Raw genomic sequence first — 13,820 nt, 5'->3', positions numbered from 1 at the left:
TCCTTTTCTTCTCCTAGTGTCTAAACTCTTCTCCTTGGCTGGACCCCCAAATAATATTCCTTTATGTGCTAAGGGGTATCTAGAGAGTGGGATAGGTTTAATAACTACCCTCACCCTAACGCGTACCCTAACCCTAACCCCTACCCTAACCCTAATGCGTTGCCTAATCCTAACTCGTACCATAAACCGAGCCCTAACCCTCATCCTAACCCATACGCTGCGCCGGACCCGAACCCCTCCACGAACCCGTACCCTAAGCTGTACCCTAACCCTAACCCTAATCCTAAGCTACCCTTGACTGCTTCTGCCTCCAATAGATTTCCTAAGCCCTAGTGTTTTAAGGAACAGGTTAAAAAGAGAATCCTAATGTGATTTCTTGATAATGGGTGTGTTCCTTTTCTTCTCCTAGTGTCTAAACTCTTCTCCATGGCTGGACCCCCAAATAATATTCCCTTACGTGCTAAGGGGTATCTAGAGAGTGGGATAGGTTTAATAACTGCCCTCACCCTAACGCGTACCCTAACCCTAACCCCTACCCTAACCCTAACGCGTACCCTAATCCTAACCCGTATCCTAAACCGAGCCCTAACCCTAACACTAACCCTAACCCTAACCCTAACACATACCCTACGCCCTACCCGAACCCCTCCCCGAACCCGTAACCTAAGCCGTACCCTAACCCTCACACTAACCCTAACCCTAACCCTAAGCTACGCTTGACTGCTTCTGCCTCCAATAGGTTTCCTAGGCACTAGTGATTTAAGGAACAGGTTAAAAAGAGAATCCTTATGTGATTTCTTGATAATGGGTGTGTTCCTTATCTTCTCCTAGTGTCTAAACTCTTCTCCATGGCTGGACCCCCAAATAATATTCCTTTACGTGCTAAGGGGTATCTAGAGAGTGGGATAGGTTTAATAACTTCCCTCACCCTAACGCGTACCCTAACCCTAACCCCTACCCTAACCCTAACGCGTACACTAATCCTAACCCGTACCCTAAACCGAGCCCTAAACCTAACACTAACCCTAACCGTAACCCTATCCAATATCCTATGCCCTACTCGAGCCCCTCCCCGAACCCGTACCCTAAGCCGTACCCTAACCGTCACCCTAACCCTAACACTAACCCTAAGCTACCCTTGACTGCTTCTGCCTCAAATAGATTTCCTAAGCACTAGTGTTTTAAGGAACAGGTTAAAAAGAGAATCCTAATGTGATTTCTTGAGAATGGGTGTGTTCCTTATCTTATCCTAGTGTCTAAACTCTTCTCCATGGCTGGACCCCCAAATAATATTCCTTTACGTGCTAAGGGGTATCTAGAGAGTGGGATAGGTTTAATAACTAGCCTAGCCCTAACGCGTACCCTAACCCTAACCCCTACCCTAACCCTAACGCGTACCCTAATCCTAACCCGTACCCTAAACCGAGCCCTAACCCTAACCCTAGCCCATACCCTACGCCGTACCGGTACCCCTCCCCGAACCCGTACCCTAAGCCGTACCCTAACCCTAACCCTAACCCTAACCCTAACCCTAAGCTACCCTTGACTGCTTCTGCCTCCAATAGATTTCCTAAGCACTAGTGTTTTAAGGAACAGGTTAAAAAGAGAATCCTAATGTGATTTCTTGAGAATGGGTGTGTTCCTTATCTTATCCTAGTGTCTAAACTCTTCTCCATGGCTGGACCCCCAAATAATATTCCTTTACGTGCTAAGGGGTATCTAGAGAGTGGGATAGGTTTAATAACTACCCTAGCCCTAACGCGTACCCTAACCCTAACCCCTACCCTAACCCTAACGCGTACCCTAATCCTAACCCGTACCCTAAACCGAGCCCTAAACCTAACCCTAGCCCATACCCTACGCCGTACCCGAACCCCTCCCCGAACCGGTACCCTAAGCCGTACCCTAACCCTAATCCTAACCCTAACCCTAACCCTAAGCTACCCTTGACTGCTTCTGCCTCCAATAGATTTCCTAAGCACTAGTGTTTTAAGGAACAGGTTAAAAAGAGAATCCTAATGTGATTTCTTGAGAATGGGTGTGTTCCTTATCTTCTCCTAGTGTCTAAACTCTTCTCCATGGCTGGACCCCCAAATAATATTCCTTTACGTGCTAAGGGGTATCTAGAGAGTGGGATAGGTTTAATAACTACCCTAACCCTAATGCGTACCCTAACCCTAACCCCTACCCTAACCCTAACGCGTACCCTAATCCTAACCCGTATCCTAAACCGAGCCCTAACCCTAACACTAACCCTAACCCTAACCCTAGCCCATACCCTACGCCGTACCGAACCCCTCCCCGAACCCGTACCCTAAGCCGTACCCTAACACTAACCCTAACCCTAAGCTACCCTTGACTGCTTCTGCCTCCAATAGATTTCCTAAACACTAGTGTTTTAAGGAACAGGTTAAAAAGAGAATCCTAATGTGATTTCTTGAGAATGGGTGTGTTCCTTATCTTATCCTAGTGTCTAAACTCTTCTCCATGGCTGGACCCCCAAATAATATTCCTTTACGTGCTAAGGGGTATCTAGAGAGTGGGATAGGTTTAATAACTACCCTAGCCCTAACGAGTACCCTAACCCTAACCCCTACCATAACACTAACGCGTACCCTAATCCTAACCCGTACCCTAAACCGAGCCCTAACCCTAACACTAACCCTAACCCTAACCCTAGCCCATACCCTACGCCGTACCCGAACCCCTCCCCGAACCCGTACCCTAAGCCGTACCCTAACCCTAACCCTAACCCTAAGCTACCCTTGACTGCTTCTGCCTCCAATAGATTTCCTAAGCACTAGTGTTTTAAGGAACAGGTTAAAAAGAGAATCCTAATGTGATTTCTTGAGAATGGGTGTGTTCCTTATCTTATCCTAGTGTCTAAACTCTTCTCCATGGCTGGACCCCCAAATAATATTCCTTTACGTGCTAAGGGGTATCTAGAGAGTGGGATAGGTATAATAACTACCCTAGCCCTAACGCGTACCCTAACCCTAACCCCTACCCTAACCCTAACGCGTACCCTAATCCTAACCCATACCCTAAACCGAGCCCTAACCCTAACACTAACCCTAACCCTAACCCTAGCCCATACCCTACGCCGTACACGAACCCCTCCCCGAACCCGTACCCTAAGCCGTACCCTAACCCTAACCCTAACCCTAACACTAACCCTAAGCTACCCTTGACTGCTTCTGCCTCCAATAGATATCCTAAGCACTAGTGTTTTAAGGAACAGGTTAAAAAGAGAATCCTAATGTGATTTCTTGAGAATGGGTGTGTTCCTTATCTTATCCTAGTGTCTAAACTCTTCTCCATGGCTGGACCCCCAAATAATATTCCTTTACGTGCTAAGGGGTATCTAGAGAGTGGGATAGGTTTAATAACTACCCTAGCCCTAACGCGTACCCTAACCCTAACCCCTACCCTAACCCTAACGCGTACCCTAATCCTAACCCATACCCTAAACCGAGCCCTAACCCTAACCCTAGCCCATACCCTACGCCGTACCCGAACCCCTCCCCGAACCCGTACCCTAAGCCGTACCCTAACCCTAACCCTAACCCTAACCCTAACCCTAAGCTACCCTTGACTGCTTCTGCCTCCAATCGATTTCCTAAGCACTAGTGTTTTAAGGAACAGGTTAAAAAGAGAATCCTAATGTGATTTCTTGATAATGGGTGTGTTCCTTTTCTTCTCCTAGTGTCTAAATTCTTCTCCATGGCTGGACCCCCAAATAATATTCCTTCACGTGCTAAGGGGTATCAAGAGAGTGGGATAGGTTTAATAACTACCCTCACCCTAACGCGTACCCTAACCCTAACCCCTACCCTAACCCTAACGCGTTCCCTGATCCTAACCCGTACCCTAAACCGAGCCCTAACCCTAACACTAACCCTAACCCTAAACCTAACCCATACCCTACGCCCTACCCGAACCCCTCCCCGAACCCGTACCCTAAGCCGTACCCTAAACCTCACCCTAACCCTAACCCTAACCCTAAGCTACCCTTGACTGCTTCTGCCTCCAATAGATTTCCTAAGCACTAGTGTTTTAAGGAACAGGTTAAAAAGAGAATCCTAATGTGATTTCTTGAGAATGGGTGTGTTCCTTATCTTATCCTAGTGTCTAAACTCTTCTCCATGGCTGGACCCCCAAATAATATTCCTTTACGTCCTAAGGGGTATCTAGAGAGTGGTATAGGTTTAATAACTACCCTAACCCTAACGCGTACCCTAATCCTAACCCGTACCCTAAACCGAGCCCTAACCCTAACACTAACCCTAACCCTAACCCTAGCCCATACCCTACGCCGTACCCGAACCCCTCCCCGAACCCGTACCCTAAGCCGTACCCTAACCCTAACCCTAACCCTAACCCTAAGCTACCCTTGACTGCTTCTGCCTCCAATAGATTTCCTAAGCACTAGTGTTTTAAGGAACAGGTTAAAAAGAGAATCCTAATGTGATTTCTTGAGAATGGGTGTGTTCCTTATCTTATCCTAGTGTCTAAACTCTTCTCCATGGCTGGACCCCCAAATAATATTCCTTTACGTGCTAAGGGGTATCTAGAGAGTGGGATAGGTTTAATAACTACCCTAGCCCTAACGAGTACCCTAACCCTAACCCCTACCATAACCCTAACGCGTACCCTAATCCTAACCCGTACCCTAAACCGAGCCCTAACCCTAACACTAACCCTAACCCTAACCCTAGCCCATACCCTACGCCTTACCCGAACCCCTCCCCGAACCCGTACCCTAAGCCGTACCCTAACCCTAACCCTAACCCTAACCCTAAGCTACCCTTGACTGCTTCTGCCTCCAATAGATTTCCTAAGCACTAGTGTTTTAAGGAACAGGTTAAAAAGAGAATCCTAATGTGATTTCTTGAGAATGGGTGTGTTCCTTATCTTATCCTAGTGTCTAAACTCTTCTCCATGGCTGGACCCCCAAATAATATTCCTTTACGTGCTAAGGGGTATCTAGAGAGTGGGATAGGTTTAATAACTACCCTAACCCTAACGCGTACCCTAACCCTAACCCCTACCCTAACCCTAACGCGTACCTTAATCCTAAACCGTACCCTAAACCGAGCCCTAACCCTAACACTAAACCTAACCCTAACCCTAGCCCATACCCTACGCCGTACCCGAACCCCTCCCCGAAACCGTACCCTAAGCCGTACCCTAACCCTAACCCTAACCCTAACCCTAACCCTAAGCTACCCTTGACTGCTTCTGCCTCCAATAGATTTCCTAAGCACTAGTGTTTTAAGGAACAGGTTAAAAAGAGAATCCTAATGTGATTTCTTGATAATGGGTGTGTTCCTTTTCTTCTCCTAGTGTCTAAACTCTTCTCCTTGGCTGGACCCCCATATAATATTCCTTTATGTGCTAAGGGGTATCTAGAGAGTGGGATAGGTTTAATAACTACCCTCACCCTAACGCGTACCCTAACCCTAACCCCTACCCTAACCCTAATGCGTTGCCTAATCCTAACTCGTACCATAAACCGAGCCCTAACCCTCATCCTAACCCATACGCTGCGCCGGACCCGAACCCCTCCACGAACCCGTACCCTAAGCTGTACCCTAACCCTAACCCTAATCCTAAGCTACCCTTGACTGCTTCTGCCTCCAATAGATTTCCTAAGCCCTAGTGTTTTAAGGAACAGGTTAAAAAGAGAATCCTAATGTGATTTCTTGATAATGGGTGTGTTCCTTTTCTTCTCCTAGTGTCTAAACTCTTCTCCATGGCTGGACCCCCAAATAATATTCCCTTACGTGCTAAGGGGTATCTAGAGAGTGGGATAGGTTTAATAACTGCCCTCACCCTAACGCGTACCCTAACCCTAACCCCTACCCTAACCCTAACGCGTACCCTAATCCTAACCCGTATCCTAAACCGAGCCCTAACCCTAACACTAACCCTAACCCTAACCCTAACACATACCCTACGCCCTACCCGAACCCCTCCCCGAACCCGTAACCTAAGCCGTACCCTAACCCTCACACTAACCCTAACCCTAACCCTAAGCTACGCTTGACTGCTTCTGCCTCCAATAGGTTTCCTAGGCACTAGTGATTTAAGGAACAGGTTAAAAAGAGAATCCTTATGTGATTTCTTGATAATGGGTGTGTTCCTTATCTTCTCCTAGTGTCTAAACTGTTCTCCATGGCTGGACCCCCAAATAATATTCCTTTACGTGCTAAGGGGTATCTAGAGAGTGGGATAGGTTTAATAACTTCCCTCACCCTAACGCGTACCCTAACCCTAACCCCTACCCTAACCCTAACGCGTACACTAATCCTAACCCGTACCCTAAACCGAGCCCTAAACCTAACACTAACCCTAACCGTAACCCTATCCAATATCCTATGCCCTACTCGAGCCCCTCCCCGAACCCGTACCCTAAGCCGTACCCTAACCGTCACCCTAACCCTAACACTAACCCTAAGCTACCCTTGACTGCTTCTGCCTCAAATAGATTTCCTAAGCACTAGTGTTTTAAGGAACAGGTTAAAAAGAGAATCCTAATGTGATTTCTTGAGAATGGGTGTGTTCCTTATCTTATCCTAGTGTCTAAACTCTTCTCCATGGCTGGACCCCCAAATAATATTCCTTTACGTGCTAAGGGGTATCTAGAGAGTGGGATAGGTTTAATAACTAGCCTAGCCCTAACGCGTACCCTAACCCTAACCCCTACCCTAACCCTAACGCGTACCCTAATCCTAACCCGTACCCTAAACCGAGCCCTAACCCTAACCCTAGCCCATACCCTACGCCGTACCCGTACCCCTCCCCGAACCCGTACCCTAAGCCGTACCCTAAACCTCACCCTAACCCTAACCCTAACCCTAAGCTACCCTTGACTGCTTCTGCCTCCAATAGATTTCCTAAGCACTAGTGTTTTAAGGAACAGGTTAAAAAGAGAATCCTAATGTGATTTCTTGAGAATGGGTGTGTTCCTTATCTTATCCTAGTGTCTAAACTCTTCTCCATGGCTGGACCCCCAAATAATATTCCTTTACGTGCTAAGGGGTATCTAGAGAGTGGGATAGGTTTAATAACTACCCTAACCCTAACGCGTACCCTAACCCTAACCCCTACCCTAACCCTAACGCGTACCCTAATCCTAACCCGTACCCTAAACCGAGCCCTAACCCTAACACTAACCCTAACCCTAACCCTAGCCCATACCCTATGCCGTACTCGAACCCCTCCCCGAACCCGTACCCTAAGCCGTACCCTAACCCTAACCCTAACCCTAACCCTAAGCTACCCTTGACTGCTTCTGCCTCCAATAGATTTCCTAAGCACTAGTGTTTTAAGGAACAGGTTAAAAAGAGAATCCTAATGTGATTTCTTGAGAATGGGTGTGTTCCTTATCTTCTCCTAGTGTCTAAACTCTTCTCCATGGCTGGACCCCCAAATAATATTCCTTTACGTGCTAAGGGGTATCTAGAGTGTGGGATAGGTTTAATAACTACCCTAACCCTAACGCGTACCCTAACCCTAACCCCTACCCTAACCCTAACGCGTACCCTAATCCTAACCCGTACCCTAAACCGAGCCCTAAACCTAACCCTAGCCCATACCCTACGCCGTACCCGAACCCCTCCCCGAACCGGTACCCTAAGCCGTACCCTAACCCTAATCCTAACCCTAACCCTAACCCTAAGCTACCCTTGACTGCTTCTGCCTCCAATAGATTTCCTAAGCACTAGTGTTTTAAGGAACAGGTTAAAAAGAGAATCCTAATGTGATTTCTTGAGAATGGGTGTGTTCCTTATCTTCTCCTAGTGTCTAAACTCTTCTCCATGGCTGGACCCCCAAATAATATTCCTTTACGTGCTAAGGGGTATCTAGAGAGTGGGATAGGTTTAATAACTACCCTAACCCTAATGCGTACCCTAACCCTAACCCCTACCCTAACCCTAACGCGTACCCTAATCCTAACCCGTATCCTAAACCGAGCCCTAACCCTAACACTAACCCTAACCCTAACCCTAGCCCATACCCTACGCCGTACCGAACCCCTCCCCGAACCCGTACCCTAAGCCGTACCCTAACACTAACCCTAACCCTAAGCTACCCTTGACTGCTTCTGCCTCCAATAGATTTCCTAAACACTAGTGTTTTAAGGAACAGGTTAAAAAGAGAATCCTAATGTGATTTCTTGAGAATGGGTGTGTTCCTTATCTTATCCTAGTGTCTAAACTCTTCTCCATGGCTGGACCCCCAAATAATATTCCTTTACGTGCTAAGGGGTATCTAGAGAGTGGGATAGGTTTAATAACTACCCTAGCCCTAACGAGTACCCTAACCCTAACCCCTACCATAACACTAACGCGTACCCTAATCCTAACCCGTACCCTAAACCGAGCCCTAACCCTAACACTAACCCTAACCCTAACCCTAGCCCATACCCTACGCCGTACCCGAACCCCTCCCCGAACCCGTACCCTAAGCCGTACCCTAACCCTAACCCTAACCCTAAGCTACCCTTGACTGCTTCTGCCTCCAATAGATTTCCTAAGCACTAGTGTTTTAAGGAACAGGTTAAAAAGAGAATCCTAATGTGATTTCTTGAGAATGGGTGTGTTCCTTATCTTATCCTAGTGTCTAAACTCTTCTCCATGGCTGGACCCCCAAATAATATTCCTTTACGTGCTAAGGGGTATCTAGAGAGTGGGATAGGTATAATAACTACCCTAGCCCTAACGCGTACCCTAACCCTAACCCCTACCCTAACCCTAACGCGTACCCTAATCCTAACCCATACCCTAAACCGAGCCCTAACCCTAACACTAACCCTAACCCTAACCCTAGCCCATACCCTACGCCGTACACGAACCCCTCCCCGAACCCGTACCCTAAGCCGTACCCTAACCCTAACCCTAACCCTAACACTAACCCTAAGCTACCCTTGACTGCTTCTGCCTCCAATAGATATCCTAAGCACTAGTGTTTTAAGGAACAGGTTAAAAAGAGAATCCTAATGTGATTTCTTGAGAATGGGTGTGTTCCTTATCTTATCCTAGTGTCTAAACTCTTCTCCATGGCTGGACCCCCAAATAATATTCCTTTACGTGCTAAGGGGTATCTAGAGAGTGGGATAGGTTTAATAACTACCCTAGCCCTAACGCGTACCCTAACCCTAACCCCTACCCTAACCCTAACGCGTACCCTAATCCTAACCCATACCCTAAACCGAGCCCTAACCCTAACCCTAGCCCATACCCTACGCCGTACCCGAACCCCTCCCCGAACCCGTACCCTAAGCCGTACCCTAACCCTAACCCTAACCCTAACCCTAACCCTAAGCTACCCTTGACTGCTTCTGCCTCCAATCGATTTCCTAAGCACTAGTGTTTTAAGGAACAGGTTAAAAAGAGAATCCTAATGTGATTTCTTGATAATGGGTGTGTTCCTTTTCTTCTCCTAGTGTCTAAATTCTTCTCCATGGCTGGACCCCCAAATAATATTCCTTCACGTGCTAAGGGGTATCAAGAGAGTGGGATAGGTTTAATAACTACCCTCACCCTAACGCGTACCCTAACCCTAACCCCTACCCTAACCCTAACGCGTTCCCTGATCCTAACCCGTACCCTAAACCGAGCCCTAACCCTAACACTAACCCTAACCCTAAACCTAACCCATACCCTACGCCCTACCCGAACCCCTCCCCGAACCCGTACCCTAAGCCGTACCCTAAACCTCACCCTAACCCTAACCCTAACCCTAAGCTACCCTTGACTGCTTCTGCCTCCAATAGATTTCCTAAGCACTAGTGTTTTAAGGAACAGGTTAAAAAGAGAATCCTAATGTGATTTCTTGAGAATGGGTGTGTTCCTTATCTTATCCTAGTGTCTAAACTCTTCTCCATGGCTGGACCCCCAAATAATATTCCTTTACGTCCTAAGGGGTATCTAGAGAGTGGTATAGGTTTAATAACTACCCTAACCCTAACGCGTACCCTAATCCTAACCCGTACCCTAAACCGAGCCCTAACCCTAACACTAACCCTAACCCTAACCCTAGCCCATACCCTACGCCGTACCCGAACCCCTCCCCGAACCCGTACCCTAAGCCGTACCCTAACCCTAACCCTAACCCTAACCCTAAGCTACCCTTGACTGCTTCTGCCTCCAATAGATTTCCTAAGCACTAGTGTTTTAAGGAACAGGTTAAAAAGAGAATCCTAATGTGATTTCTTGAGAATGGGTGTGTTCCTTATCTTATCCTAGTGTCTAAACTCTTCTCCATGGCTGGACCCCCAAATAATATTCCTTTACGTGCTAAGGGGTATCTAGAGAGTGGGATAGGTTTAATAACTACCCTAGCCCTAACGAGTACCCTAACCCTAACCCCTACCATAACCCTAACGCGTACCCTAATCCTAACCCGTACCCTAAACCGAGCCCTAACCCTAACACTAACCCTAACCCTAACCCTAGCCCATACCCTACGCCTTACCCGAACCCCTCCCCGAACCCGTACCCTAAGCCGTACCCTAACCCTAACCCTAACCCTAACCCTAAGCTACCCTTGACTGCTTCTGCCTCCAATAGATTTCCTAAGCACTAGTGTTTTAAGGAACAGGTTAAAAAGAGAATCCTAATGTGATTTCTTGAGAATGGGTGTGTTCCTTATCTTATCCTAGTGTCTAAACTCTTCTCCATGGCTGGACCCCCAAATAATATTCCTTTACGTGCTAAGGGGTATCTAGAGAGTGGGATAGGTTTAATAACTACCCTAACCCTAACGCGTACCCTAACCCTAACCCCTACCCTAACCCTAACGCGTACCTTAATCCTAAACCGTACCCTAAACCGAGCCCTAACCCTAACACTAAACCTAACCCTAACCCTAGCCCATACCCTACGCCGTACCCGAACCCCTCCCCGAAACCGTACCCTAAGCCGTACCCTAACCCTAACCCTAACCCTAACCCTAACCCTAAGCTACCCTTGACTGCTTCTGCCTCCAATAGATTTCCTAAGCACTAGTGTTTTAAGGAACAGGTTAAAAAGAGAATCCTAATGTGATTTCTTGATAATGGGTGTGTTCCTTTTCTTCTCCTAGTGTCTAAACTCTTCTCCTTGGCTGGACCCCCATATAATATTCCTTTATGTGCTAAGGGGTATCTAGAGAGTGGGATAGGTTTAATAACTACCCTCACCCTAACGCGTACCCTAACCCTAACCCCTACCCTAACCCTAATGCGTTGCCTAATCCTAACTCGTACCATAAACCGAGCCCTAACCCTCATCCTAACCCATACGCTGCGCCGGACCCGAACCCCTCCACGAACCCGTACCCTAAGCTGTACCCTAACCCTAACCCTAATCCTAAGCTACCCTTGACTGCTTCTGCCTCCAATAGATTTCCTAAGCCCTAGTGTTTTAAGGAACAGGTTAAAAAGAGAATCCTAATGTGATTTCTTGATAATGGGTGTGTTCCTTTTCTTCTCCTAGTGTCTAAACTCTTCTCCATGGCTGGACCCCCAAATAATATTCCCTTACGTGCTAAGGGGTATCTAGAGAGTGGGATAGGTTTAATAACTGCCCTCACCCTAACGCGTACCCTAACCCTAACCCCTACCCTAACCCTAACGCGTACCCTAATCCTAACCCGTATCCTAAACCGAGCCCTAACCCTAACACTAACCCTAACCCTAACCCTAACACATACCCTACGCCCTACCCGAACCCCTCCCCGAACCCGTAACCTAAGCCGTACCCTAACCCTCACACTAACCCTAACCCTAACCCTAAGCTACGCTTGACTGCTTCTGCCTCCAATAGGTTTCCTAGGCACTAGTGATTTAAGGAACAGGTTAAAAAGAGAATCCTTATGTGATTTCTTGATAATGGGTGTGTTCCTTATCTTCTCCTAGTGTCTAAACTCTTCTCCATGGCTGGACCCCCAAATAATATTCCTTTACGTGCTACGGGGTATCTAGAGAGTGGGATAGGTTTAATAACTTCCCTCACCCTAACGCGTACCCTAACCCTAACCCCTACCCTAACCCTAACGCGTACACTAATCCTAACCCGTACCCTAAACCGAGCCCTAAACCTAACACTAACCCTAACCGTAACCCTATCCAATATCCTATGCCCTACTCGAGCCCCTCCCCGAACCCGTACCCTAAGCCGTACCCTAACCGTCACCCTAACCCTAACACTAACCCTAAGCTACCCTTGACTGCTTCTGCCTCAAATAGATTTCCTAAGCACTAGTGTTTTAAGGAACAGGTTAAAAAGAGAATCCTAATGTGATTTCTTGAGAATGGGTGTGTTCCTTATCTTATCCTAGTGTCTAAACTCTTCTCCATGGCTGGACCCCCAAATAATATTCCTTTACGTGCTAAGGGGTATCTAGAGAGTGGGATAGGTTTAATAACTAGCCTAGCCCTAACGCGTACCCTAACCCTAACCCCTACCCTAACCCTAACGCGTACCCTAATCCTAACCCGTACCCTAAACCGAGCCCTAACCCTAACCCTAGCCCATACCCTACGCCGTACCCGTACCCCTCCCCGAACCCGTACCCTAAGCCGTACCCTAAACCTCACCCTAACCCTAACCCTAAACCTAAGCTACCCTTGACTGCTTCTGCCTCCAATAGATTTCCTAAGCACTAGTGTTTTAAGGAACAGGTTAAAAAGAGAATCCTAATGTGATTTCTTGAGAATGGGTGTGTTCCTTATCTTATCCTAGTGTCTAAACTCTTCTCCATGGCTGGACCCCCAAATAATATTCCTTTACGTGCTAAGGGGTATCTAGAGAGTGGGATAGGTTTAATAACTACCCTAACCCTAACGCGTACCCTAACCCTAACCCCTACCCTAACCCTAACGCGTACCCTAATCCTAACCCGTACCCTAAACCGAGCCCTAACCCTAACACTAACCCTAACCCTAACCCTAGCCCATACCCTATGCCGTACTCGAACCCCTCCCCGAACCCGTACCCTAAGCCGTACCCTAACCCTAACCCTAACCCTAACCCTAAGCTACCCTTGACTGCTTCTGCCTCCAATAGATTTCCTAAGCACTAGTGTTTTAAGGAACAGGTTAAAAAGAGAATCCTAATGTGATTTCTTGAGAATGGGTGTGTTCCTTATCTTCTCCTAGTGTCTAAACTCTTCTCCATGGCTGGACCCCCAAATAATATTCCTTTACGTGCTAAGGGGTATCTAGAGTGTGGGATAGGTTTAATAACTACCCTAACCCTAACGCGTACCCTAACCCTAACCCCTACCCTAACCCTAACGCGTACCCTAATCCTAACCCGTATCCTAAACCGAGCCCTAACCCTAACACTAACCCTAACCCTAACCCTAACACATACCCTACGCCCTACCCGAACCCCTCCCCGAACCCGTAACCTAAGCCGTACCCTAACCCTCACACTAACCCTAACCCTAACCCTAAGCTACGCTTGACTGCTTCTGCCTCCAATAGGTTTCCTAGGCACTAGTGATTTAAGGAACAGGTTAAAAAGAGAATCCTTATGTGATTTCTTGATAATGGGTGTGTTCCTTATCTTCTCCTAGTGTCTAAACTCTTCTCCATGGCTGGACCCCCAAATAATATTCCTTTACGTGCTAAGGGGTATCTAGAGAGTGGGATAGGTTTAATAACTTCCCTCACCCTAACGCGTACCCTAACCCTAACCCCTACCCTAACCCTAACGCGTACACTAATCCTAACCCGTACCCTAAACCGAGCCCTAAACCTAACACTAACCCTAACCGTAACCCTATCCAATATCCTATGCCCTACTCGAGCCCCTCCCCGAACCCGT

This window comes from Balaenoptera acutorostrata, unplaced genomic scaffold (assembly GCF_949987535.1).
Source record: "Balaenoptera acutorostrata unplaced genomic scaffold, mBalAcu1.1 scaffold_187, whole genome shotgun sequence".
Taxonomy (NCBI): domain Eukaryota; kingdom Metazoa; phylum Chordata; class Mammalia; order Artiodactyla; family Balaenopteridae; genus Balaenoptera; species Balaenoptera acutorostrata.
Note: the sequence above shows the minus strand (reverse complement) of the source record.